Genomic DNA, 26648 nt, shown 5'->3' with positions numbered 1-26648 from the left:
TGCTTTTTTTCCTGGGAACCATTGCTTGGGTAAAGTTTGAAAACTGTTAGCACAATGTCTTGGGAAGCAGACTTCTCAGCAGGATTCCATTTCTTTCTGTGTCTTGGGTATCATTAACATCTGTGGAGAAGGGGAATGTGGGAAAAAGTCAGTTTTGTTTGGCAACACCCACCTGCCAGAGGCATTCCTTTCCTGGGAGGAGAAAAGCTGTCAAGTCACCTTGTAAACAAAATCAGTTTTTCAGCAACCTGGTTCACAGATCTGAGGATCTGGGGCATTGACACAAAGCTTTTCTCTCAGCTATTTGGGTGTCATTACCACTTTGTCTAATACGTGCTAATTAATATTGACACAACAGTGTCAAATTCACCTTCAGGAGTTTTCCTCATTTATTGAGATTGCCTTAAATTTTCCTCGGGGTATGAAACCAATGGCAATAAAAAAGGTATCATTTATTTGACGCTGGAGTTACTTATTTTTGCATTCCTTCTGGACTATGAATTTTATGTTAGGCAATGCAAAATACGGCTATGCAAATACAATTAAGACTTCATTGTCAAACTGGTATGCATTTTGTAAAAAAAATTTTTTAAAGAAACGCTCCCCGAAATATTGGCTCTATATTCCTCAAATTAGAGTTAAGTCCTTTTTCGGGTAGGTAGGTAACAGTATGAACCCAATTAAGTTCAGGGCTACTATTTAACCCTGAGGATCAAAATAGACTCTGCTATTTTGTCACAAAAATAACCACAAGGAGAAAAATGAGGACAGAATAATACACAACTAACATTTAGTAGAGGGAGGAGAGACTCAGAGCTAATGAAAAATAAGCCATCCCTTTGCCTTTCAGTGTGGGCACTAATGGACACTGCTTAAAAGTCAATAAATCAAGAAATAGAGGTAGAAATATACTGTTAGAACAGTGTTAAACCATCAGACGAACCAAACAGAGCAATAAACATCTTTATCATAGAAGAGGATATTGGCGAAATGGGAAATGACAGAAATTAGCTTTTCCTTTTTCCTTTTGGTTGTTTTTACCCCCAGTGCACAGTCGTCCTGGTGAAAGGATATGTGTCCCTCGGGAGGAAGGTTGGGAGAAAGACTAACAGCAGAATTGGGGGGCAGTGTAGCGGGGGTGCCTTTCCTTCGTTCAAGGGGTTCTGGATCTGCAATGTAAGCTGGCTCAAGTCTGGAATTGACTAGGAAGCCATGACTCTGTTATGATTCAGGTTGGACTTTTGTTCACTTGACCTAGAACCCTTCCGCTTATACAGATCAAGTCCAGAGTTCAGTAGATTCCCCATCTATTTCACTTCTAGGGCTAGCATGATCAACTAGCCAATGCCATAGGTCTCTGTGAACCAGATTATTCTGATTCTACTTTGTTGTCCATTATGGTAACCATGCCCACCTTGCCTTTGGCAGCTAAGTGCACCACTTGGCTCCTGCCACCCTGGGATCCAATTATCCCCATTCCATTTAGGTTTCATAATTCAATAGCAGCAGTGCCCACGGTAACTTCTTTTCCCATCCTAGTTTTATTGAGATGTAATTGACCTCCACATTGTGTAAGACAGACAATGCGATGATTTGATATGTGTATATATTGTGAAATGATTACCACAATAAGGTTGGTTAACACATCTATCGCCTCACAGTTACAATAATTTTTTTGGTAGAGACAACATTTCAAATCTATTCCCTTAGCAACTTTCAAAATATGCAATATAGTATTGTTAACCATAGTTACCATGGTTGTATATTACATCCCCAGAACTTTTTTATCTTACAGTTGGAAGTTTGTATCCTTTGACCACCTTCACCCATTTCATCCGTCCTCGCCATTCCCCGCCACCAGTCCCTGGCAGCCAGTCTGTTTTCTTCCACATATAAATGAGATGATACAGTGTTTGTCTTTATCTGTCTAGCTTATTCGACTTAGCATACTGCCCTTAAGGTCCACCCATGTTGTCACAAATGGCAGGATTTTCTTCTCTTTTATGGCTGATTGTAATTACATTATTATATATATGTTATATGTATATTATATATATATATAACTATAATATATAATATATAATTACATTATTATATAGTTGTATAATTGTGTTGTATTACATTATTATTGTAAATAACACTGCAATAAACATCTCAAATATCTCTTTGAGATTATTATTTCATTTCCCAGAAGCCACTGTAACTCTGACCTACAGAGAAGAGTGATCACAGAGCTCTTCAGGGATGCTGGGACTCCCTTCACAAATTTATTTCTCACAGCTGTGGGGCAAGATGTATCTTCTGGACCCTCCCAGGGTGAGCGAGTATGTTTCAGGTGATAAAACCACTTTAACATCCCAATATCTCTAAGCCTTTGGATTTCTTCTACTACCCTATACCAAGACAGTCCTGGTATATCCACTTCATTTAGAGTAGACCATATTTCATTTCATTTCTTTTTTTTTTTTTTTAATTTTTATTTAAAAAAAAAATTTTTTTTACGTTTTATTTATTTTTGAGACAGAGAGAGACAGAGAATGAATGGGGGAGGGGCAGAGAGAGAGGGAGACACAGAATCGGAAGCAGGCTCCAGGCTCTGAGCCATCAGCCCAGAGCCCGATGCGGGGCTCGAACTCACGGACGGCGAGATCGTGACCTGAGCTGAAGTCGGCCACTTAACCGACTGAGCCACCCAGGCGCCCCTCATTTCATTTCTTAACCAAACTGTTAAGAGTCCTAAGAAGGCTCGACAGAATGTAGGGTTTTCAGTGTTCCAAACTTCATTAAGATCATCCCATATATCTCCATTCCAATTTCCAGGATTCCATTTCTTCCTGGTCAATGTCCTCACTTTACTAGCAGATACTGTGCACATTTGGGAATTCAATTTGTGTTGTTAATTCAGCTACTCAAAGGAGGAGAGGCTGGATTTCATTTTCAGCAGCCTCACCTCTGCAGCTACACGAGATAAGAGATTCCTTCAGGGCAGAGACTTTCTGGTCCTATAGGTGGCCCGTGAGCTGAGAAATCAAATCCCTGACCTCATCGTTTCCTTTCCCCATTTTGACCAGTGCAACTGGAACAACCAGCCAATCTCATTATAATGGTTAGTTTGACAAAAAATGTATCAAGCACATGGTTATCCAGAACCTTACCTCTTGTTAAGTATTTGATAATAAGTATCCCATGATGGTATTTTATGTATCTCTATTGCAACATCATGCCTTGGACTATCAGTGATGTTTTACTACTGGAAAGAGAGTCATTAGTGACTTAAAATGTAATCAGATTGGAGAACCAATTTCAGAAACCCAGGACAAACTCTGAAAACTGTTCAGAAACAGACCCAACAGAATACATATAGTGATTTCATTTCTTTTGGATATATGTCCAGAAGCCAATGTAATTAATATATGTATAGAGAGAGAGAGACGGAGAAAGAGAGACACAGAGATATAAAGACAGAAAGTAAACTCACGAGTGTGTCCAAAGCTCACCTCTATCCTGACTTTTAGCATCATAGATAACTTTTGCATGTTTTTGAAATCAATCTATCTAAATCTATCTATCTATCTAGTATGTACTCTTTTGTATATGAATTTTTCCACTCAATGCAATGTTGCTGAGATTTAACCATGTTGCTGAGTATAACAGTTCTTTCATTTTTATCATTGTTTTAGTTTACCATTATATGAATATACCAAAATTTGTTTATCCATTCTGTTAATGGTCAGTAAGGTTTTCAATTTGAGACTATTATGAATGACATTGGTATGTATGTTCTTTTTAGTATACTGTATATATTTCTGCATTTCTACATATGTATGTATATTTTGTACATATATACCTAATAGTAAATTAGCAGTACACGGTGAATGTGAATTTCAAAATTTAATAGGAAAAGCTAAACAGATTTTCAGTGTTATACCATTTTACACTACTTCTAGGACTTACACATTCTTGTGAACACTTTCTCCTGTTTTTTTTTTTTTTTTCCTAAGTTTAGAAAATTAGCCCTTCTGATGTGCAGTATAACCTATAGTGCATTATAGTTTTAATTTGCATTTTTCTGTTTACTAATGGTGTTAAATATCTTCATGTGTTTACTGGACATTTGGTTAGCTGTGGAGTTCCCATACAAATGCCTAAATGCCCTTCTCCATTTTTCTTCTAGGTTCTTTCTTCTTCTTTCTTTCTTTCTTCTCTTCTTTCTTTCTTTCTTTCTTTCTTTCTTCTTTCTTCTTTCTTCTTCTTTCTTTCTTCTTTCTTCTTCTTTCTTTCTTCTCTTTTTTGGATTTGTGGGAGTTAAAAAAAAAAGATATATTCGGGGCACCTGGGTGGCTCAGTCGGTTGAGAGTCTGACTTCAGCCCAAGTCACGATCTCGCGGTCCGTGGGTTCGAGCCCCACATCGGGCTCTGTGCTGACAGCTCGGAGCCCGGAGCCTGTTTCGGATTCTGTGTCTCCCTCTCTCTCTGACCCTCCCCTGTTCATGCTCTGTCTCAAAAAATAAATAAACATTAAAAAAAATTTTTTTTTTTAAATAATAAAAAAATAAAAAAAGATATATTCTAAAATTAAGCCCATGGTTACCCACATACAGTCCTACTTTTTGGCTGTATTTTGATGAATACACAGTGATGTATTTTTTTTTCCACAATGGTGTATTTTGATGAATAAAATTTCTTTTTTTCCCCAAGTTCTTATTTAAATCCCAGTTAGTTAACATATAGTGTAATATTAGTTTCAGGTGTAGAATTTAGCAACTCAACACTTACATACAATACCCAGCGCTCATCACCGGTGCCTTCCAATAAATAAAATTTCTTCATTTAAATGCAGCCCCCATTTATCCAATTTTTTCTGTATGTGTTCTTTTGTCTCATTGAGGAAGCCTTTCCTATGTCATACTATAAATCTGTGTTATATTTTTCTTTCATATTTATCTCCACAACTCACCTGGAATTGATTTTTCTGTGTGTATGGTATGGTTTAGGGGTCAAGATTCATTTTGTATATTTGGATATCCAATTGTCCCAACATATTTTACTGAACAGTCATTGTTCTCATAGTGCTGACCTATGTGACCTTTATCATAAATCAGTCATCCATTTAAGTGTATACAGGCTGTTGTACAGACTCGGCTCTAATCTTCTGGTATATTTGGCTACCTTTGCAGAAAAACAATGCTCTCTTAATTACTGTAGCTTTACAAAAAAATCTTGTTATCCACTAGAATGAATCCCTCCTGTGTTTTTCCCCCCCCTTTTCAACATTTTCTTCAATATTACTGGCCCTTTGCATTTCCAAGTAAAATTTAGAATTAGCTTGTAAAATTTTATATAGAGGAAAGCTGGTAGAATTTTTTATTGGGATCATTTTGAATCTATAGATCAATTTGGGGAGCACTGATGTCCTTAACTTTAATCTAACAGTCAGAATTACAAGTCTTAAATCCGTTAATCCAAGTTTTTATTTTTATTTTATTTTTAAAGATTTATTTTGAAGTAATATCTACATCCAATGTGGGGCTTGAACTCATGACCCAGAGATCAAGAGTTGCACACTCTACAGACTGAGCCAGCCAGGATCCTTTATTAATCCAACTTTTTAATCCATTTAACATCTTACATCCTTCCATTTACTTAGGTTTTTTAAATTTTACTAACTTTTCTTTAGTTTTTGATGAAACGGTTTTGCACATTTTTCATTCCTAAAAATTGGATATACTTGATGCCATTTTGAACGAAATCACTTAAAATTATATTTTGTAATTGTTTATTGCAGGTATGAAGGAATACACTTGGGTACCTGATGATTTTGCTATATTTAGGTTGCAATTTGTTTATCTGTGTATTTATTTTAAATTTTCAACGTGCATGATTGTGTCATCTGCAAGCAACACTTCTATCTTTTATTGTAATTGTTATAATTTTTCTTTATTTCATTTATTTGCTTGCCTATTTACTGCCTTACTGTGCTGGCTAGGACACGTTACCATGTTGAGTTTAAGTAGTAAGAGTAGTAAGAGAACTAGACAAAGTTCCCAATCTCACAGGAGAAGCTTTCTTTTACCTTACCTTGAAGTATGGTGTTGACCGTAGAGTTTTTTGGTAGTCTTCATTAGATTTAGGAAGTTCCGATCTATTACTAATTTGCAAAAAGTATTGACCTTAGATATTGAGTTTTATCAAATGCATTAATTGGTATTGTTCCTTATGACCATATATAATATATTTTTTTTTCTTTATAATAATAATGAAATAAATTGAAATCTTTACTTCTCAAATGTTAAAACAACCCATATCCTTGGACTAAACCCAATTGTTTGTGATAAATTATCATTTTCATTTAACTTGAATTTGATTTACTAATTTTTAAGGATTTTACCTCTAAGTTTATAAGAGGTATTGACAATGCAACATTCTTTAATTTTATTTAAACTTCCCAATAACAACAATTTCATGCTTCTTCCCCCACAAGATGCTCTGTGTACAAATGCAATACTTTCTATGAACTTAATTGTGTCCCCTCAAAATTCATATATTAAAACGCTAGTCTCTAGTGCAACTGTGTTGTGGAGATAGGATCTTTAGGAGGTAATTAAGGTTAAATGAAGTCATAAGAGTGAGGCCTTAATCTGATGGGGGAAGAGAAAGAGATTCTCTCTTTGTCACCATGCATGCACCAGGGAAAGGCCATGTGAGGACATGTAAAAGGCAGCCATCTACAGCCCAGAAAAAGAACATTAACCATAAACTGAATTTTCTGACATCTTGATAATAAACTTCTAGCCTTCAGAACTGTGAGAAAATTAATATATCCTATTTAAATCACTCAGTCTATGTGGTATTTTGTTATAGCAATGTGAACAGGACTATGACATCACCTGTATCCCCAAAAGAGAGACATAAAATCCCACCAGCTGCATATGCATTTCTAAGTGTTGTTAATTGCTTTCCTAGCTCATTTACAACCCCACTGAATATTCTATCACACAAAGACTAAATTGTAAAGTTAACAACCATGAAAATCCTTTATACCAAGTAATACAGAAAGAAGGATGATGGAAAAAATACTTAAAATATGCAGACTCACAGATAACAAGCAAGGAAAAAATATGCATAGCTGCTACAATCTTCATTTCTATTATTGGTTGCAAGGCTGCAGTTGGTAACTCGTAACTTCATTTTCCTACTTCCAACCTCATGGTTTTCTGGGACCTCAGCCACCAAGTCAGGGAATTTTTATTTTACAGAGTAATCTGATATTTCATAACTGAAGGGCCTTAGCTCTTAATGGTTTTGTCTTTGCTCGGTTGCAGTTTTGTGTTAACTTTTATTTACAGACAGGGAAATAGTAAGAGATGCTCCAGAAAAATCTCACTCCCCATATATTATTTTCTGACACCATTGTATATTAGAAGTCAACTTTTCACATGCATGGTTATCAGAATCAATTTCCCCCAACTGGTTTCTGTTAGTTCAGAGACATGAGGACCCTGAAATGGACAAATAGCAGTTTCTACTTCTTATCCATTGTATTCTTATGTCTTCAGGTGGAAGCATTCCTTGTTTGGGAAGTGAAACCTTTAAATCAGAGTCAAATACATAGAAATAGAAACAAAAATCCTGGGAGTGAGGATTTAATAACCTTTAATAATGACAGAAGCCACTCCCACATCTACCTCTTTATCTCCAGACCCATATATTATGGCAATTAGAGAAATGGCATTGTATATTGAGTGTTATTTCAAAGCATATTCCCTATGATAATGTTCCATCTCGTAGAATGTTGTCTTTTCACTGCACCATAGTGAATCTTCAGGAAGCTATACAATGGCTCTGTCAGACTAGAAGCTTCTCGGTAATAGGGTACATTGTAAGACCAATGAATTCCATCATTCTCTTCTCATGCTGCAAATTGCTTTTCCTGACCAGAAGCCATGTTTTGTGGGATTCTTTGATGATGAATAAGGGGTTTCTTATTTCCATAAAAAATACTGTGGGCAGTGAGGGCAGTCAGTGGAGACTGGAAGGGGTGACTACTATTTCAAATGCAAGGACAGCAATGCAAGACTTCAAGGAACATGGCAAATCTACATAATGTGGCACCACTAAAGGACCATAATAAATTTCCAGTAGACAACCCAAAGACATAGGATCTGTGATTTACTCAATAGAGAACTCAAAATAGCTGTTTTAAAGAAGCCCGATGAGTTGTAAGAAAACACAGAAGAGCAATTCAATGAAATTCAGAATATAGAAAATAAAAAGTTTAGCAAACAGAAATCACAAAAGAGCCAAACAAATTCTGGAGCTGAAGAATACAATGAATGAAAAGAAAAATGCAATAGTGAGCATCACTATCACAACAGAGCAAGCAGAAGAAAGAATTAGTGAAGTTGAAGACAGCATATTTGAAATTATTCAGTCAGAGGGGAAAAAAATGAAAAAGAATGAAGAAATCCTATGTAAACTACAGGATAGCATCAAGGGATGTCATCTGTGAATTACTGAAGTCCTCGAAGTAGAAGAGACGGAAAGGGGGCAGCAAGCTCATCTAAAGAAATAATGGCTGAAAACTTTCCAAATATAGAAAGAGATTTGGTTATCCCAGTTACAGAAGTTCACAGATCCCCAAATAATTCAACTCCAAAAGATCTTCTTGAAGAGAAATTATAATAGATCTGTCAGAAATCAAAACAAAGAGAAAATCAATCTTAAACACAGTAAGAGAAAAGAATTTTGTCATTTACCAGGGCACCTGGGTGGCTCAGTTGATTAAGCATCCAACTCTTGATTTACGCTCAGGTCATGATCTCACAGTTCGTGAGTTTGAGCCCCACATTGGGATTTGAGCTGACAATGTGGAACCTGTTTGGGATTCTCTCTCTCCCTCTCTCTCTGCCACTGCTCATGCATGCTCTCTCTCTCTCTCTCTCATTATAAATAATTTATTATTATTATTATTATTATTATTATTGTTATTTGGGAGAGTGCAAGTGGGAGAGGAACAGAGAAAGGGGGACAGAGGATCTGAAGTGGGCTCTGTGCTGACAAGCTGACAGCAATGAGTCCAAGGTGGGGCTCAAACTCATGAACCATGAGATCATGACCTGAGCTGAAGTTGGATGCTCAACTGAGCCACCCAGGTGCCCCAGTAAACATTTTTTTAAAAAAAGAATCTTGTCACTTACCAAAAATCTCCCCATAAGTCTATCACTGGATTTCTCAGCAGAAAATCTTAGAGGCTAAAGAAAGTGAGATAATATATTCAAAGTGCTGAATGAAAATAAAATCCTTGCCAACCAAGAATACTTTATCTGGCAAATTTGTCTTTCACAAATAAAGGAGAGAAAAAGATATTCCTAGAGAAACAAAAGCTGAGGGAGTTCATTACCACTAGATTCACCCTACAAGAAATGCTGAAAGGAATTCTTAAAGCAGAAGTGAAAGGATACTAATTAGTAACGTGAAAACATATAAAAATATACCACACACTGGCAAAGGTAAGTATAAAGTCAAGTTCAGAATACTTTAACACTGTAACATGATGGTATGTTAACCACTTAACTCTAGCAGGAAAGTTAAAAAACAAAAGTATTAAAAATAACTATAGCAACAAGAATTTGTTAATGGATACACAATCTAAAAAGAGGTAAATTGTTATGCCAAAAATATAAAATATGGGTGGGGGTGGAGTAAAAGAACACAGTTTCTGTATGTAATCAAATTTGAGTTATCAGCATAAAATAGCCTGTTTTAAGATGTTTTGTGTAAGCGTCCTGGTAATGACAAAGCGAACACCAACAGGAGATACATAAAAGATAAAGAGGATGGAATTAAAGTATACCACTATGGCATTCACAGAATTGTCAATTCTTTCATAAAGAAGATAGTGACAGGAGGAGGACAAATGGAACAAGAAAACTATAAAACATCCAGAACATAATCAATAAGAAAGCATTAGTAAGTCCTACCTATCAATAATTAATCCAAGGGCATCTGGGTGGCTCCGTCAGTTAAGTGACTGACTTTGGCTTAGGTCATGATCTCATGGTTCATGGGTTCAAGCCCTGTATCAGGCTCTGTGGTGACAGCTCAGAGCCTGGAGCTGCTTTGGATTCTGTGTCTTCCTCCCTCTCCGCCACTCCCCTGCTCATGCCCTGTCTCTCTCTCTGTCTCTTGAAAATGAATAAATGTTAAAAAAATAAATAAATAAAAGTAAAAGAATTACCCTAAATGTAAGTATTTTAAACTCTCCCATCAAAAGGCATAAGTGCTTGAATAGATTTAAAAAAACAAGACTCAACTATGTGATGCCTACAAGAGACTCATATCAGCTTTAAGGAATACACAAAGGCTAACAGTAAGGGTTTGAAAAAAGATAATCCATGCAAGTGGAAACAAAGAGATTAGGGCTGGTATAGTTTTCCCAGGCAAATATATTTGAACTAAAAAAGCTGTAATAAAAGACAGCAAAGGGGCACCTGGCTAGCTCCGTTTTAGAATATATGACTACTGATCTCGGGATTATGAGTTCAGGCCCCACACTGGACATAGAAATGACTAGAAAAAATTATATGTATGTACATAAAGAAGATAATTAATGCTAAAGGGGTCAATTCATCAAGAGGATGTAACAATTGAAAATATATATGTATTCAACATGGGAGCATCTAAATATATTAAGCAAATACTGAAAATCTGTAAGGGAGAAATAGACATTACGATAGTAGGGGACTTTAAGACCCTACTTTCACAATGGATAGATCATTCAGACAGAAAATCATTAAGGGAAATGGTAGATTTGAACTATACTTTAGACCAATGGATATAATAGACATTTACAAAACATTTCACCACCACCAGCAAAACAGCGCACACACAACATTCTTGAGGATAGACCATATGTTAGGTCTAAAACCAGTCTTAGCAGATATATGAAGATCAAAATTATACTAAGTATCTTTTCTTCCCATAATGGTATGAAACTAGAAATCAATAATGAAAAGAAAACTGGAAAATTCACAAATATATGAAAATACACTTGATCTTAGCCAAAAGGCCAAGAAGCGATACAAATATATGAAAATAAAACAACACAGTCCTGGTAAACCAGTGGGTCAAAGAAGTAATCAAAAGGGAAATTGAAAATACCTTGAAAGGAATGACAATGGAAATCCGGCACACCAAAACTTTTGGGATGCAGCAAAAGCAGCTACAAGAGGGAAATTTGTGGTGATAAATGCCTACATTAAGAAAAAATGAACAACGTAAATGCACCTCTCAGGAAAGTAGAAAAAGAACAAACAAAGCCCAAAGCTAGCAAAAGGAAGCAAATAAGGATCAGAGCAGAAAGAAAGGAAATAGAGACCAGAGAAATAATGGAAAGGATCAGTGAAAGTAAGAGTTGGTTGTTTAAAAAGAAAAGATAAACAAAATTGACAAACTTTTAAAGACTGAGAAAATAAGTAATATCAGAAATGAAAGAAGAGACATTAAAGTGATATCAGAGAAATACAAAGGATCACAACAGACTATGAACAATTCCACACCAATGACTTGGATAACCTTAAAGAATAACCTTGAGGAAATGAATAAATTCCTAGAAATATACTACCTACTGAGACTGAATCATGAAGAAATGGAAAATCTGAACAGACCAATAACAAGGAGATTAAATCCATAATCAAAAACGTCCCAAAAAAGAAAACCCAGGACCATATTTTTTCATTGGTGAATTCTACCGAACATTTAAAAAATTAACACCAATCCTTTTCAAACTCTTTCCAAAAATAGAACAGAAGGAAATATTACCAAACTCATTTTGCAAGGCCAGCATTACACTGATATCCAGACAAGGATACTGCAAGAAAAGAAAACTATAAGCCAATATCCCTGTAAAAATTCTCAACAAAATATTAACAAACAGAATTCGACAGCACATTAAAAGGATCACAGACCATGGTCAAGTGGGATTTATCCATTGGATGCAAGGATGATTCAACATCTGCAAATCAATTAGTGTGATACTCCACATTACTAGACTGAAAGACAAAAATCATGATCATCTCAACGGATGTAGAAAAAGCATTTGATAAAATTCAACATATTTTCATAATGAAAATTCTTAACAAATTGCTATAGAAGGAAACACCTCAACATAATAAAGGCCACATAGGACAAGCCAACAACAAAATCATACATAGTGGTGAAAGGTTAAAAAGTTTCGGGGTGTCTGGGTGGCTCAGTCAGTTAAACGTCCTACTCTTGATTTTGGGTCAGGTCAAGATCTCATGGTTGTGATCTCATGCCCTGCATCGGGCTTTGTGCTGACAGTGTGGAGCCTGCCCGTGATTCTCTCTCCTTTCTCTGCCTCTCCCCCACTCGTGCTCCCTCTCTATCTCTCTCAAAATAAATAAACACTTAAAAAAAGTTTTCCTCTAAGATCAGGAACAAGACAAGGATGCTAGTCCTAACCCGAAAAAATTAGGCAAAAAAAAAAAAAAAAAAAAAAAAAGAAAAGAAAAGAAAAGAAAAAAGTATCCAAACCAGAAAGGAAGAAGTAAAATTGTCTCCGTTTTCAGACGGTATGATCTTATGTATAGAAAATCCTAAGGACCCCACCAAACCACCACCACCACCACCACAACCAACAAAAACCTAGTAGAACTATTAAACTAATTCAGTAAGCATGAAAGATACAAAATCAACATAAAAAAATCAATTGCATTTCTATATACTAATGACAAACTATCTGAAAAAGAAAGAAGACATAAAATACCTAGGAACAAATCTAACCAAAGGGTGAAAAATCTGTACACTGAAACTGTATGACTTTGATGAAAGAAATCAAAGAAATATAAAATAAAGGAAAATACATCTCATGTTCATGGATCAGAAAAATAGTGTTAAATAACAGTACAGTAGAATGGGTATTACCCCCTTATCTGTGGGGAATATGTTCCAAGACCCCCCTAGTAGATGCCTGAAATTGTGGATAGCACCAAACCCTAAATATGCTGTGTTTTTCCTGTATATACAAACCTATGATAAAGTTTAATTTATAAATTAAGCACAGTAAGAGATTAACAATGATAACTAGTCACAGCATAGAACAGTTTTAACAATATACTGTAATATAAGCCATGTGAATGTGGTCTCTCTTTTTCAAAATATCTGATTGTACTGTAACTCATCCTTCTTGTGATGCTGTGAGATAAAACAATGCCTGTATGACGAGATGAAGTGAGATGACTGACATAGGCATTGTGATGTAGCGTTTGGTTACTATTGATCATCTGATGATGTGTCAGGAAGATTGTCTGTTTCCAGACCATGGTTGACTGTAGGTAACGGAAACTGCAGAATGTGAAATCATGGGTAAGAGGGGCCTATTGTACCACACAAAGCCATATACAGATTCAATGTAATTTCTATTAAAATTCCAATGGCATTTTTCATAGAAGTAGAGAAAACAATCCTAAAATTTGTATGGGACCACAAAAGACCCAGACTAGCCAAAGGAATTTTAAGCAAGAAGAACAAAAGCATCACACTGTCTGCTTTTAAAATATATTACAAATCTATAATAATCAAAACAGTATGGTATTGGCATAAAAACAGACACATAGACTAAGGAAACAGAATCAAGAATCCAGAAATAAACCCTTGTATATATGGTCAAATAATATTTACAAGGGAGCGAAGAATATTCAGTGGAGAAAGGATAGTCTCTCCAATGAATGATAATGGAAGAGTTGGATGATTATATGCAAAAGAATAAAACTGGACCCCTATTTTACACCACTTACATAAATTGATTCAAAATGGATTCAAGACTCTGGGGCACCTGGGTGGCTCTGTTGGTTGAGCATCTGACTTTGGCTCAGGTCATGATCTCACGGTTTGTGAGTTCAAGTCCCAGGTCGCCTCTGTGCTGACAGCTTAGAGCCTGGAGCCTGTTTCAGATTCTGTGTGTGTCTCTCTCTCTGACCCTCCCCCACTCACACTCTGTATCTATCTCTCAAAAATAAATAAAAATGTTCAAATGGATTCAAGACTTAAACATTATAAAACTCCTAGAAAAAAAGGATTTGACAAAATACAACATCCTTTCTTAATAAAAACCCTCAAGAAAGTCAGGATAAAAGGATCATACTTAAACATCATAAAAGCCATATGTGAAAACCCAGAGCTAATATCATCCTCAATGGGGAAAAACTGAGAGCTTCCCCCTGAAATCAGGAACACGACAGGGATGTCCACTCTCACCACTGTTGTTTAACATAATGATGGAAGTCCTAGCAGCAGCAATCAGACAACAAAATGAAATAAAAGGCATCAAAACTGGCAAAGAAGAAGTCAAACTTTCACTTTTGCAGGTAACATGATATTCTACATGGAAAACCCGAAAGAATCCACCAAAAGACTCTTAGAACTGATACATGCATTCAGTAAAGTTGCAAGGGTACAAAATCAATGTACAGAAATCAGTTGCATTACAAAATCAATGTACAGAAATCAGTTGCATTTTCATACACCAATAATGAAGCAACAGAAGGAGAAATAAAGAAATTTATCCCATTTACAATTGCACCAAGAACCATAAAATACCTAGGAATAAACCTAACCAAAGATGTAAAAGATATGTATGCTGAAAACTATAGAAAGCTTATAAAGGAAATTGAAGAAGACACAAAGAAATGGAAAAACATTCCATGCTCATGGATTGGAAGAAAAATATTGTTAAAATATCAATACTACCAAAGCAATCTACACATTCAATGCAATCCCAATCAAAATTGTACCAGCATTCTTCTTGAAGCTAGAACAAGCAATCCTAAAATTTGTATGGAACCACAAAAGACCCTGAATAGCCGAAGTAATATTGAAGAAGAAAACCAAAGTGGGAGGCATCACAATCCCAGACTTTAGCCTCTACTACAAAGCTGTAATTATCAAGACAGCATGGTATTGGCACAAAAACAGACACATAGACCAATGGAATGAATGGAAACCCCAGAACTAGACCCACAAATGTATGGCCAACTAATCTTTGACAAAGCAGGAAAGAGCATCCACTGGAAAAAAGACAATCTCTTTAGCAAATGGTGCTGGGAGAACTGGGCAGCAACATGCAGAAGGATGAAACTAGACCCCTTCTTACACAATACACAAAAATAAACTCAAAATGGATGAAAGAGCTAAATGTGAGACAGGAGACCATCAAAACCCTAGAAGAGAAAGCAGGCAACAATCTCTTTGACCTCAGCCACAGCAATTTCTTATTCAATACATCTCCAAAGGAGATGCAAGGAAATTAAAAGCAAAAAGAACTATTGGGGACCTCATCAAGATAAAAAGCTTCTGCACTGCAAAGGAAACAATCAACAAAACTAAAAGGTAACCGATGGAATGGGAAAAGATATTTGCTCCATATCTGACCAAGGGTTAGTATTCAAAATCTATAAAGAACTTACCAAACTCAACACCCCAAAAACAAATAATCCAGTGAAGAAATGGGCAGAAGGCATCAAAAGACACTTTTCCAAAGTAGACATCCAAATGGGCAACAGACACATGAAAAAATGTTCAACGTCACTCATCATCAGGGACATACAAATAAAAGCCACACTGAGATACCACCTCACACCAGTCAGACTGGCTACAATTAATAATAAGTCAGGAAACAACAGATGCTGGTGAGGATGTGGAGAAACGGGAACCCTCTTGCACTGTTGCTGGGAATGCAAACTGGCGCAGCCACTCTGGAAAACAGTGTGGAGGTTCCTCAAAAAATTAAAAACAGATCTACCCTATGACCCATTAGTAGCACTGCTAGGAATTTACCCAAGGGATACAGGAAGGCTGATGCATAAGGGGCACTTGTACCCCAATGTTTATCAGCACTTTCAACAATAGCCAAATTACGGACAGAGCCTAAATGTCCATCAACTGATGAATAGATAAATAAATTGTGGTTTATATATATAATGGAATACTAGTTGGCAATGAGAAAGAATGAAATCATGCCATTTGCAGCAACGTGGATGGAACTGGAAGGTATTATGCTGAGTGAAATAAGTCAGAGACGGACAGATATCATATGTCTTCACTCATATTTGGATCTTGAGAAACTGAAGAGAAGACCATGGGGGAAGGGATGGGGAAAAAAATAGATACAAACAGAGAGGGAGGGAGGCAAACCACAAGAGACTATGAAGTACAGAGAACAGACTGAGAGTGAATGGGGGGGTAGAGAGGGAAAATGGGTGACGGACACCGAGGAGGGCACTTGTTGGGATGAGCACTGGGTGTCATAGGTAAGCCAATTTGACGATAAATTATATTCATAAAAAATAAATGAAATAAAATAAATAAAAAATCTCCTAGAAGAAAACATAGGGAAAAAGCTCTTGTCAAGGGTATTGACAATGATTTTTTGGATGTGACACCAAAAACAAAGGCAATAAAAAGCAAAAGTTGTTAAGCGGGGCCTACATCAAACTAAAACTTCTGCATGGGTTCTACCAAATGTAAAGCCAGCCTACAGAATGGAGAAAATATTTGCAAACCATTTATCTCATAAGGAGTTAAATATCCAACATATAGAGAGAACTTCTACATCTCCGTAGCAAAAAAACCAATCTGATTTAGAAAAGGGCAGAGGAACCGAACAGACATTTTTTTCCAAAGAAGACATCCAAGTGACCAGAAGGTACATGAACAAATGCTCAACATCACTAATTTCCAGAGAAATACAAATTAAAGCCACAATGAAATATTCCCTTACACCTGTTAGAATGGATATTATAAAAAAAGATCACAGCTAACAAATGGTGGTGAGGTTGTGGGGGGAAAAAAGGAACCATCAGGAATTTCCTTGTGGGGATTTAAATTGGTGCACTCACTATGGAAAACAGTATGAAGTTGCTTCAAAAATTTCAAAATAGGGGCGCCTGGGTGGCTCAGTCGGTTGAGCATCCGACTTCAGCTCAGGTCACGATCTCACGGACGGTGAGTTCGAGCCCCGCGTCGGGCTCTGGGCTGATGGCTCAGAGCCTGGAGCCTGCTTCCAGTTCTGTGTCTCCCTCTCTCTCTGCCCCTCCCCCGTTCATGCTCTGTCTCTCTCGGTCTCAAAAATAAATAAACGTTAAAAAAAAATTAAAAAAAAAATTTCAAAATAGAACCATCAGAAGATCCAGCAATCCCATTTCTAGGTAACGAAGGAAATGAAAGGAAATGAGATGAAAAGACACCAAAGCGATACCTTCTCTCCCATGTTTCTCGCAGGATTATTTACAAGAGCCAACACATGGAAACAATCTAAGTGTCCATCGACAGATGGACGGATGAAGAAAATGGGCTAAGTGTATATGCAATGGGATGGCTCTCAGACATAGAAACAAGGAAATACTGCTCTTTGTAACAGTGTGGATGGGCCTTGAAAGCATTACGTTAAGTGATGTAAGCGAAACAGAAAAAGACAAATATCACGTGATTTCGCCTATCTGGGGAATCTAACAAAAGCAGAACTCAGAGAAGCAGAGGGTAGACTGGTGGTTACCGGTGGTTGGGGACTGGGAGAAATGGGGAGGTAGTGATCACACTGTGCCAACATCCAGTTCCAAGATGAATCAGTTCTGGGGATGGAAGGTACAGCACGGTGAGAACAGTTAATACTGTATTGCATCCTAGACAGTTGCACAGAGAGTAGATCTTAAATATTCTCAGCACACACACAACACGGTAATTATGTGCAATGATGGAGATGTTAACTAACCTTGGGGTAATCATTTCACAAAACACATGTGTGTCAAATCATCACCCCGCGTACTTTAGTTTTTTTGAATTTTTTAACGTTTATTTATTTTTGAGAGAGAGAGAGAGAGAGCGTGAGTAGTGGAGGGGCAAAGAGAGAGGCAGACACAGAATCCAAAGCAGGCTCCCGGCCGTAAGCTGTCGGCACAGAGCCTGATGCGGGGCTCGAACTCACGAACTGTGAGATCGTGACCTGAGCTGTAGTCGGAGGGAGATTTCAGTGGTGTGAAATGCTGCTGAGAGGCACTCATAGAGAGTGAGCGAGATTGCTTTAGCACGAGGGAGGCATTCGATGACCTTGGCAAAAGCAGTTTGGCGGAACGCTGAGGGTGGAGACCCACAGGGGGACAGTGGGCTGAGATGCGAGAGGAGAGGAAGTAGTGGAGTAGCTGGGGTGAGAGGAGGAAGTGCGAACGTCAAGGCCAATCTCCTGAGTTAACATTGGGGTTCTTCCTCTGCCCACTGCCTTCCAACCCCTCCGCCCCCTACGCACGTTCATACATTCCACTGAAGTATGATCGGTGGCAACGGCCTCTTACATCCTGGCATTTGGTGTTATACTGCTTAGATCTCTTTCCTCATGTATCCCCTCACTCGCACCCTTGCATTCCTAAGCCTCCCGGTGGCTCAAATGGGTCATTGCCCCTGGTCTCCCAGCCGGCCCCCTTAATGCCGGTCTGGTGTGTTTCCAATTTTTCTTTCACACACCCCATCACCGGAAGGTTTCAAAATGCGGATATGAAAGAAAATAACAAAATAAAAGGCACGTATGCTTATTCCCCCCTGCTTAAAACCCTTTGAGGCCACTCCAGTGCATGCAAGGTAAGTGCATGCGACTTGCCCAGCACAATCTACGAGGCTATCCAAGTTCTGGTTCCTGCCCCTCCCTCGCCTCTTGGCCAATCAAGCTTATGTGCCTGCCAACATATAGCTCCTCGGACCTTTTCACACTAGCCATGCTCTGTGGTGGCTTTTCTTTTTCCAGGAGTTTGGAATAGTTTCTAGTTCTCTTTCCAGAGCTACCTCAAGCAAATCTCCATGTCCTCCTCTTCGCGTCTACCCCATGATCACTCTTGTCCTTCATTCTCACTTATTTCTCTCTTTGTTCTGTTTTGTAATGTTTCAGGGGTATTTCAGTAATGTTTCAGGAGTAATTTAGTGATTCATCACTTAAATGTAACACCCAGGGCTCACCCGACAGGTGTCCTCCTTAATTTTACCCTTCATCCAATACATCCTTTATTGTATCGTGTGCTTAGCTCTCCAGAAGACTGTGACTTTCTGGAACACAAGCAATATGACATTAATCTTTGTATTTCTAATATTTATGACAGCGCGTGGCATGGTGAGGGAATCTTAAGCTGCTGTGGCAATTTGGGGAGGATTACAGATATTTCTGACACCAGCGTTACTGCTTTACCAGTAAGTATCAAAGGCGGAAGGACACAGACCTCTGGGGTCGCATTAAGTCCCCGGGTAGACCAGGCTCCAGGCAGCAAGGACCCTGTTCGAAGCTGGAGGAGGGACAGTAAGTATCCTCCAGACCGAGAAGACACTTTAAAACCGAAAAACAAAGCAAGCCCCTCCACACCGTCTACACAGTTTTATTCAGGGTAACTTACTGGCAAGAGGCATCTGGCAGGCTGGGTTGGCCGGCCGGCTGGGTGGCAGGTGATCCGAGCGCTGGGTAGCTATTCTCCACCTGGTCTGGACTTTAATCCACGTCTGGAATAGAGCGAGGGGCACAGTGGTGAGGTCAGAGGGTAGCTACCTAAAGTGGTGTCATCTGTGTGCCAGTCACCTCTACTAGTTATCTAAAGTAGTGCCTTTGGTCACCACTTTAGGGAATATCAGAACAAGCCTTTCCGCATCCAGCCAGGGCACTCATGGACCTCCAAAGGGCCCGGAACACAGAGCCCTGAGGGAGGTCGTGGTGCGGGCATGACCAAGAGGGAGGGCCAAAGATGGAGTCTGTGTCGTCAGCTGACTCCAGACCCCTTCCGCAGCAGTCCTTCTGTTCAAGTCCACCCAGGATTTCAAATACCCGTCTTCCCATTATAAAGACTCTGTAGTTCTATTCTCAACCAAAATTTCCCTGAGGAATATAGTCTTTACTGCAAAGCAGACTGGCCCACACTACATGGCTTTTCGGTCCCATCAGCTTCCTGAACATTCTGCCCCAGAGACACAGAAGGAGACCCATGGGGTCGGTGTGAAGGGGATGCCAGACTGCTACTGCCTGATTCATCTCCCTATTGTGGACTCAGTGGCTAAATGAGATAATTGCATCTGGGAAATATGAAAAGCTAGAAATAACAAAATCTCTGTAGCACCAATAAGGCCAGTCAAGCTAAAACTCAAAAACAAGGATTATTCCAAATTTACCTATATTTCATTCTTTCTTCGATCTGATTATTCTTCTTTTGCTTCTATCCGGTACATACTTGCTTTAGACAGATTTACCGCTGGTACAAACTTAATTTCTTTCTTGGCCACAACATCAAATACATCACTGTTTTAACTGGTCTAAGTTGCCTTAAAAGTGCCCCCATTTCTTGCTATTGTACTTTAATTCTTGAATTCTGATAGCAAAGAAGAAAATAAGTCCAGGCAAGCATCCTCCTTTTGATAAGTTAGGCATGGATGAATTCCCGTCGACTCACTTGTCCCAATATGAGTCACTGAAGACCATTCTGAACAGGCTAGCATGTGACAATTGTTCCTGTTATAAAGGGTTTTCCACTCCATTAATACAGTACTTAATTCTTAAATGTATTTTAAGGACTAATCTGACAGGGTCTAATTTGATCATTTCTCTAGATCAGTTATTTCAAAGACAATAACTTGCCTTATAAAATGGCTCAAATTACCTTCACCTTGATGTGGGTTTTTCAAAATTGCACTTTTTGAATAAGGCAGAACCATGTACATGGGTCCACGGGTTGCATACTTCATATCCCTGTGCCTCTCCTCCTTGAAGGCAGATGAGACCCTAGAAGAAGAGGGTAGGAGAACCCAAACAGCCACCAATGACGGGGAGGGGACAATCATCCAAGGCCAGACCCCTTCTCCTCTAATAGCCAGAATGGAGTCTACTTCTCCATCCCACTGCGCCTAGCAACTGAGGTTGTCCTTCTGTGGTAGTTGAAGATTAGAAACATGGCAGGAGACTCAAACTCTGATGATGTAAGGAAGGTGGCAACCTGCTGATTTTCCTGGCCAATTTCACCCCATGTGTAGTGCAGGGCTCAGAGTGAATTGCTATTTACCTGTCTATAAGTCTGCCTTGTCACTCCCTTCTCACCTACATTCCAGTCTGATTCTGGCAGAGTCATGGTGCCAGGTCAAAGTTGTGATTTACTGAATTATTCAGTAGCTTCTAGATGACTTTTGTTAGTTATACTCCTTCCTGAGAGGCAGCCGTGCACCTTGACGTAAAAGACGTGACTTCCAAAATCCATGTACTTCTCAGGAGCTCCTACAAGCCCCCCTCCCATGGCGGAAAGGACACAGGAGGTCTTAAGAACTGTGACACTCAGCAGGGACCTGGGCCATCTGCAGATGTGGCCTATGGTCTCTTGGAGAAATACTGCTTTAGGACCTTGGAGCTTTATGTTTACTTTGGACAATTCTCATTCAAGCTCTCAGAACATAGTAGAGATTGGCAAAGCTACCTAAAGCACGTTAAGCAAGTGTATTACCACTTCAGCAAAAAAAAAAAAGAATGGCCATGGTCTCAGGAAATCTAATTTGTTCAATAACAAATTGTCCCAGAAAAATGACAACTCATGCTCAAAATGTCACAAGACGAGTTGGGCAATATTCCTGTATTGAATCATTTATTCAGTACTACCGACTGTCACCGAGATGTTATAGTTCAAAGGAAAATATCAGGTTATGCAAGATTTTATCTGTAGCACATATGTCAAGCTGAAAAGTAAACCATATTAAAGCAATAACAAAGGTGCTGGAGGGTCTTTCTGGACCCTTGAAAATGGCAAACTGCTTTTGATACTCAGGTTAGCATTCCTAGATGATATCTTCTGGCTTCATGCCAGACTGATGCACTCCATTCAAGTATCGGCCGGAAGAACAATGTGTAGTTTCCAATGACAGATGTAAATGAAAAACGTCATGTCACATTAAAGTTTCTGGTTAAGTGAAAAACTACACTCACCTTGACCCCTGCCCTTCACCCAAAGGCGTAAGAATACGACTGATAAAAAACGCAACACAGGGAGTCAAAATGATTTAGTGGAGGCCAAATTCGTATAAGAAATACTGTTACGTAGTCATTTGTCTGTAGTCCAATGACGAGGTCGCAGAGGCTCAGAGGTACATTTTCATCTTTGTCTTCATTTCTTCCAATAGGATAAAAGTAAAACATAACATGAAGTATGGGGCGATAAAATGAAACAGTCTGTGAAACATGACATGATCCCATTAGAAACCGCTTCCATAGTAAGGGTGCTTTCAACTGTGTGGTCTCTCTATGGCGTAGCAGGGCAGACAGCTTAGAAGGCAAGGGGGAGAGGGTGAACTAACCTATTGAATAAAATCCCTTAAAACATTTCAGGCAAATTGGTTGTATCTGTAAATACTGACAATGAGAAAAAAGAAAAGTAAGAAAATAATTCCATTTACAGTTCATCAAAAAAAAAAAAACAAAAAAAACCAAAAAACCACTTAGGAATAGGGAGGCAGAAGTGCTATGCCCGGAAAAAACATGAAACATTGTTGACATAAGTTAAACAAAACACAAAGAAATGGATGGACATCTGTACTCATGAATTGGAAACTTAATTATTGTTAAGGTGTTACTACTACCCAAAGTGATCTGTGGATCCAATGTCATCCCTATCAAAATCCCATTAATGTTCTTTGCAGAAAGAGAAAAATCTATCCTCACATTTGTATGAAATCTCAAAGGACTCTGAATAGGCCAAATAGTCTTGAAAAATAACAGGTGGAGGTCCCAGCCTTCCTAATTTCAAAACTTATCACAAAACTACAGTAATCAAAACAGTGTAGCACTGGCATAAAGACAGATGTAATGGAATAGATTGGAGAGTCCAGAAATAAACCCTCACATATTTGGTCAAATGATTTTCCACACAGGTGTCAAGACCATTCAATGGGGAAAAGACAGTCTTCTAAACAAATGTCGTTGGGAAAACGGTAGCCATATTTAATAGAACAAGGTGGTCTCTCATTTTATAACATATGCAAACATTAACTCAAAACAGATTAAAGACCTAACTGTAAGATCTGTAACTATAAAACTCTTAGAAAAAAAGACATAAGGAAAAGTCACATGACATTGGATTTAGCCGTGAATTCTTGGATATACAATATCAAAAGCATGAATACCAAAAGAAAAAGTAGGTAAGTGGGAATTCATCAAAACCAAAAACTTTTGTGCTTTCAAGGATACTATTAACACAGAGAAAAGGCAACCCACAGAATGGGAGAAAATATTTACAAGTCACATATCTTATAAGGAGTTAATACCCAGCATATATAAAGAATGGATATAACTCAACAACAGAAAACCAAACAACCAGATTTAAAAAAAATGGAGAAAGGACTTGAATAGACATTTTCCCAAACGCAGACAAGTGGCCAATAAGCACATGAAAAGATGTTCCACTTCACTAATCTTTAGGGAAATGCAAGCCAAAACTACAATCAGATATAACTTTACACCCATTAGGATGACTATTATGTAAGACAACAACAACAAAAACAGAAAATAACAAGTGTGGTTGAGCATGTGGAAAAAATGGAACTCATGTGCATTACTGGTGGGAACATAAAATGGTGTCTCTACTATGGCAAACAGTATAGTGGTTCCTCAAAAAATTAAAAACAAAATTATCATATGACCCCACACTTCCATTTCCGGTTATAGACCCAAAAGAATTGAAAGCAGGCTCTCAAAGAGATATATGCATAATGAGGTTCACAATGACATTATTCACAATAGCCAAAAGGCATAAGTAACCCAAGTGCACATCAATAGATGACCAGATAGGGGCGCCTGAGTGGCTCAGTCAGTTAAGCGTCCGACTTCGGCTCAGGTCATGATCTCATGATCCGTGAGTTCGAGCCCCGCGTCGGGCTCTGTGCTGACAGCTCAGAGTCTGGAGCCCATCTCAGATTCTGTGTCTCCCTCTCTCTCTGCCCCTCCCCTGTTCATGCTCTGTCTCTCTCTGTCTCAAAAATAAATAAACGTTTAAAAAAAAATAGATGACCAGATAAACAAAAATATGGTATGATGGAATATTATTCAGTCTTTAAGGGGAAGCAAATTAAAAAAAAATTTTTTTTACATTTATTTATTTTTGATAGACAGAGAGAGACACAAGTCAGGGAGGGGCAGAGAGAGAAGCAGACACAGAATCCGAAGCAGGCTCCAGGCTCTGAGCTGTCAGCACAGAGCCCGACCCAGGGCTCGAACTCACAAACTGCGAGATCGTGATCTGAGCCGAAGTTGGACGTTTAACCGACTGAGCCACCCAGATGCCCCATAAGGGAAGCAAATTTTAACCCATGCTACAACATGGGTGAACCTTAAAGATACTATGCTAAGTGTAAGAAGCCAGTCACAAAAGGGTAAGCACTGATTGCACTTACATGAGTACCTACAGAAGTCAAATTTATAAATTTTTGTTTTAATGTGTATTTATTTTTGAGAGAGAGAGACAGAGTATGAGTAGGAGAGGGGCAGAGAGAGAGAGAGAGAGGGAGACACAGAATCTGAAACAGGCTCCAGGCTCCAGGCTCCGAGCTGTCAGCACAGAGCCCGATGTGGGACTCGAACTCACGAACCACGAGATCATGACCCGAGCCCAAGTTGGACATTTAACCGATTGAGCCACCCAGGCTCCCCTTTTTGAAAAATTTTTTTAATGTTTATTTATTTTTGAGAGAGAGAGAGACAGAGTATGAGTGGGACAGAGAGAGAGAGAGAGAGAGAGAGAGAGAGAGAGAGAGACAGAATCTGAAATAGTAGAAGTCAAATTTATAAAGAAGAAAGGATAATGGTGGCTGCCAGGGGCTGGAGGGCAGCGGAGGGAATGAGAAATTATTGCTTAATGGGAAGTGTTTCTCTCTGGAATGATGTAAAAGTTCTGGAGATAAATACTAGTGATGGTTGTACACAATGGGAATGTACTTAATGCCACTGAAATACACATTTAACAATGGTATATCTTCTATTATGTTTATTGCAGCACAAAAAAATTGCAGGTAATCTTATAAGTAGGGTTTCGGATACAGTCATTTAAAGAGCAGAGGTTGTTGTGTATCCTGTCTGATAAAGTAACACAAAAAGTTCTCTGTAAGTATGACATGTATCACATTGACGTTAGATGCAGAGAGAGGTATTATATAATCTAAATATGTTCTGATTTCTACATTGCAACCTAGGGCAATAAAAACAGAAACTTAAAAATTATTGATTCATTGTGGCGGCTGGGGGGCTCAGTTGGTTAAGCGTCGGGTTTGGCGCAGGTCATACATGGTTTTGTGGTTTGTGAGTTTGAGCCCCATATCGGGTTCCCTGCTCTCGGCATGCGGAGCCTGCCTTGGATCCTCTGTACTAACCAACCCCCCCCCCCCCCCCCGCCTCTCTTTCTCTCCCTCTCTCTCTCTCTCTCCTTCTCTCAAAAATAAATAAACATTTAAAAAAAATATTGACTTATTGATTCCCATACTTATATTGTGAAAGCATTAGAAACATGAAGGCAAAATACCCAGAATTAAACATATTTTTCCAGAATAATCAGTAGCTAGAAGAAAATGTATTAACAGGAAGAAGTACATTTGTTTCCAAAGAGAATTCTCAGAAACATTTCTAAGCTTCAGATTGTATTGAACTATTTCTGGGAATGTTGCCTTCAAAGATTTATCTGGAAAGGCCTCTGGGCCAGTGAGGAAATGTGTTCAGGGACAGAAAAGGCAGACAGATAACTGATCAATAAAACTTTTCTCAAAAAGTAACATAGGGGGCACCTGGGTGGCTCAGTAGGTTGAGCCACTCAGGTCATGATCTCATGGTTCATGAATTCGAGCCCCGCGTATCAGGCTCTCTGCTCTCAACACACAGCCTGTTTCAGATTCCCAGTCTCCCCCTCTCTCTGCCCCTCTCCAGCTTGTGCTTGCTCGCTCTGTCTCTTTCTCTCAAAAATAAAAATAAACATTAAAACAAGTTTTTAAAAAGTAACACAGAATTCCTTCATGGCAATATTTACAATTTGTCATTACTATTGTTATGTTTTGTTTACCTCTTTACTGTCACACCAGAATACGAGCTCCATGAAGATACAGATCTTACCAAAATCACCATGCATCACTGTGTATACAACAAAATCTAGCATAGCGTAAGTATCTATATATACTTGCTGAATGAATAATTGACTTTTACATCTAACAGTACCTAACACAGTACCTTATGCGAGGTAGATAATAATAATCAGTAGTTGTTGATCTGATTACGTATGCAAAAAAACAGACGTTAGTTGAGATAGACGTTTAGGATGGCACAATAAAACCCACCGGGACCTCAAGGAATAGGTATTGTTTTTTACTTAGGACACCAGTGATTGTGAGATAAGTAATTAGTTTAGGAAGTTTTAAGAAAGAAAACATTTTGCTGATTAAGTTGTGACCCACCATTAATTGTGATATATACACCTTGATTACGGAGATTTTAAGAATGTGAAAAATGTGCTTCTCAAAATGTAAAAAATATAGTATATAACACAGACTTTTTCCAAAGTCTTGTTTTAATGTGTTGTTTTTCCATGGTAATCTTGAAC

At 38.4% G+C, this 26648-nt stretch overlaps 1 long non-coding RNA gene across 1 annotated transcript; it reads right to left on the bottom strand.

Moving 5' to 3' along the window:
- Positions 1-20845, bottom strand: LOC109248603 (uncharacterized). The gene is made up of 3 exons (XR_002072138.2): positions 20697-20845; positions 19449-19551; positions 1-120 (listed from the first exon to the last, which is right to left on the bottom strand). It is a non-coding gene; the product is annotated as an uncharacterized LOC109248603 (long non-coding RNA).
- Between the last annotated feature and the right edge of the window lie 5803 nt (positions 20846-26648).

This window comes from Panthera pardus, unplaced genomic scaffold (assembly GCF_024362965.1).
Source record: "Panthera pardus isolate Hobbes unplaced genomic scaffold, ASM2436296v1 HiC_scaffold_15, whole genome shotgun sequence".
In the NCBI taxonomy this organism is placed as follows: domain Eukaryota; kingdom Metazoa; phylum Chordata; class Mammalia; order Carnivora; family Felidae; genus Panthera; species Panthera pardus.
Note: the sequence above shows the minus strand (reverse complement) of the source record. Positions and strands in the feature narration are given on the sequence as shown.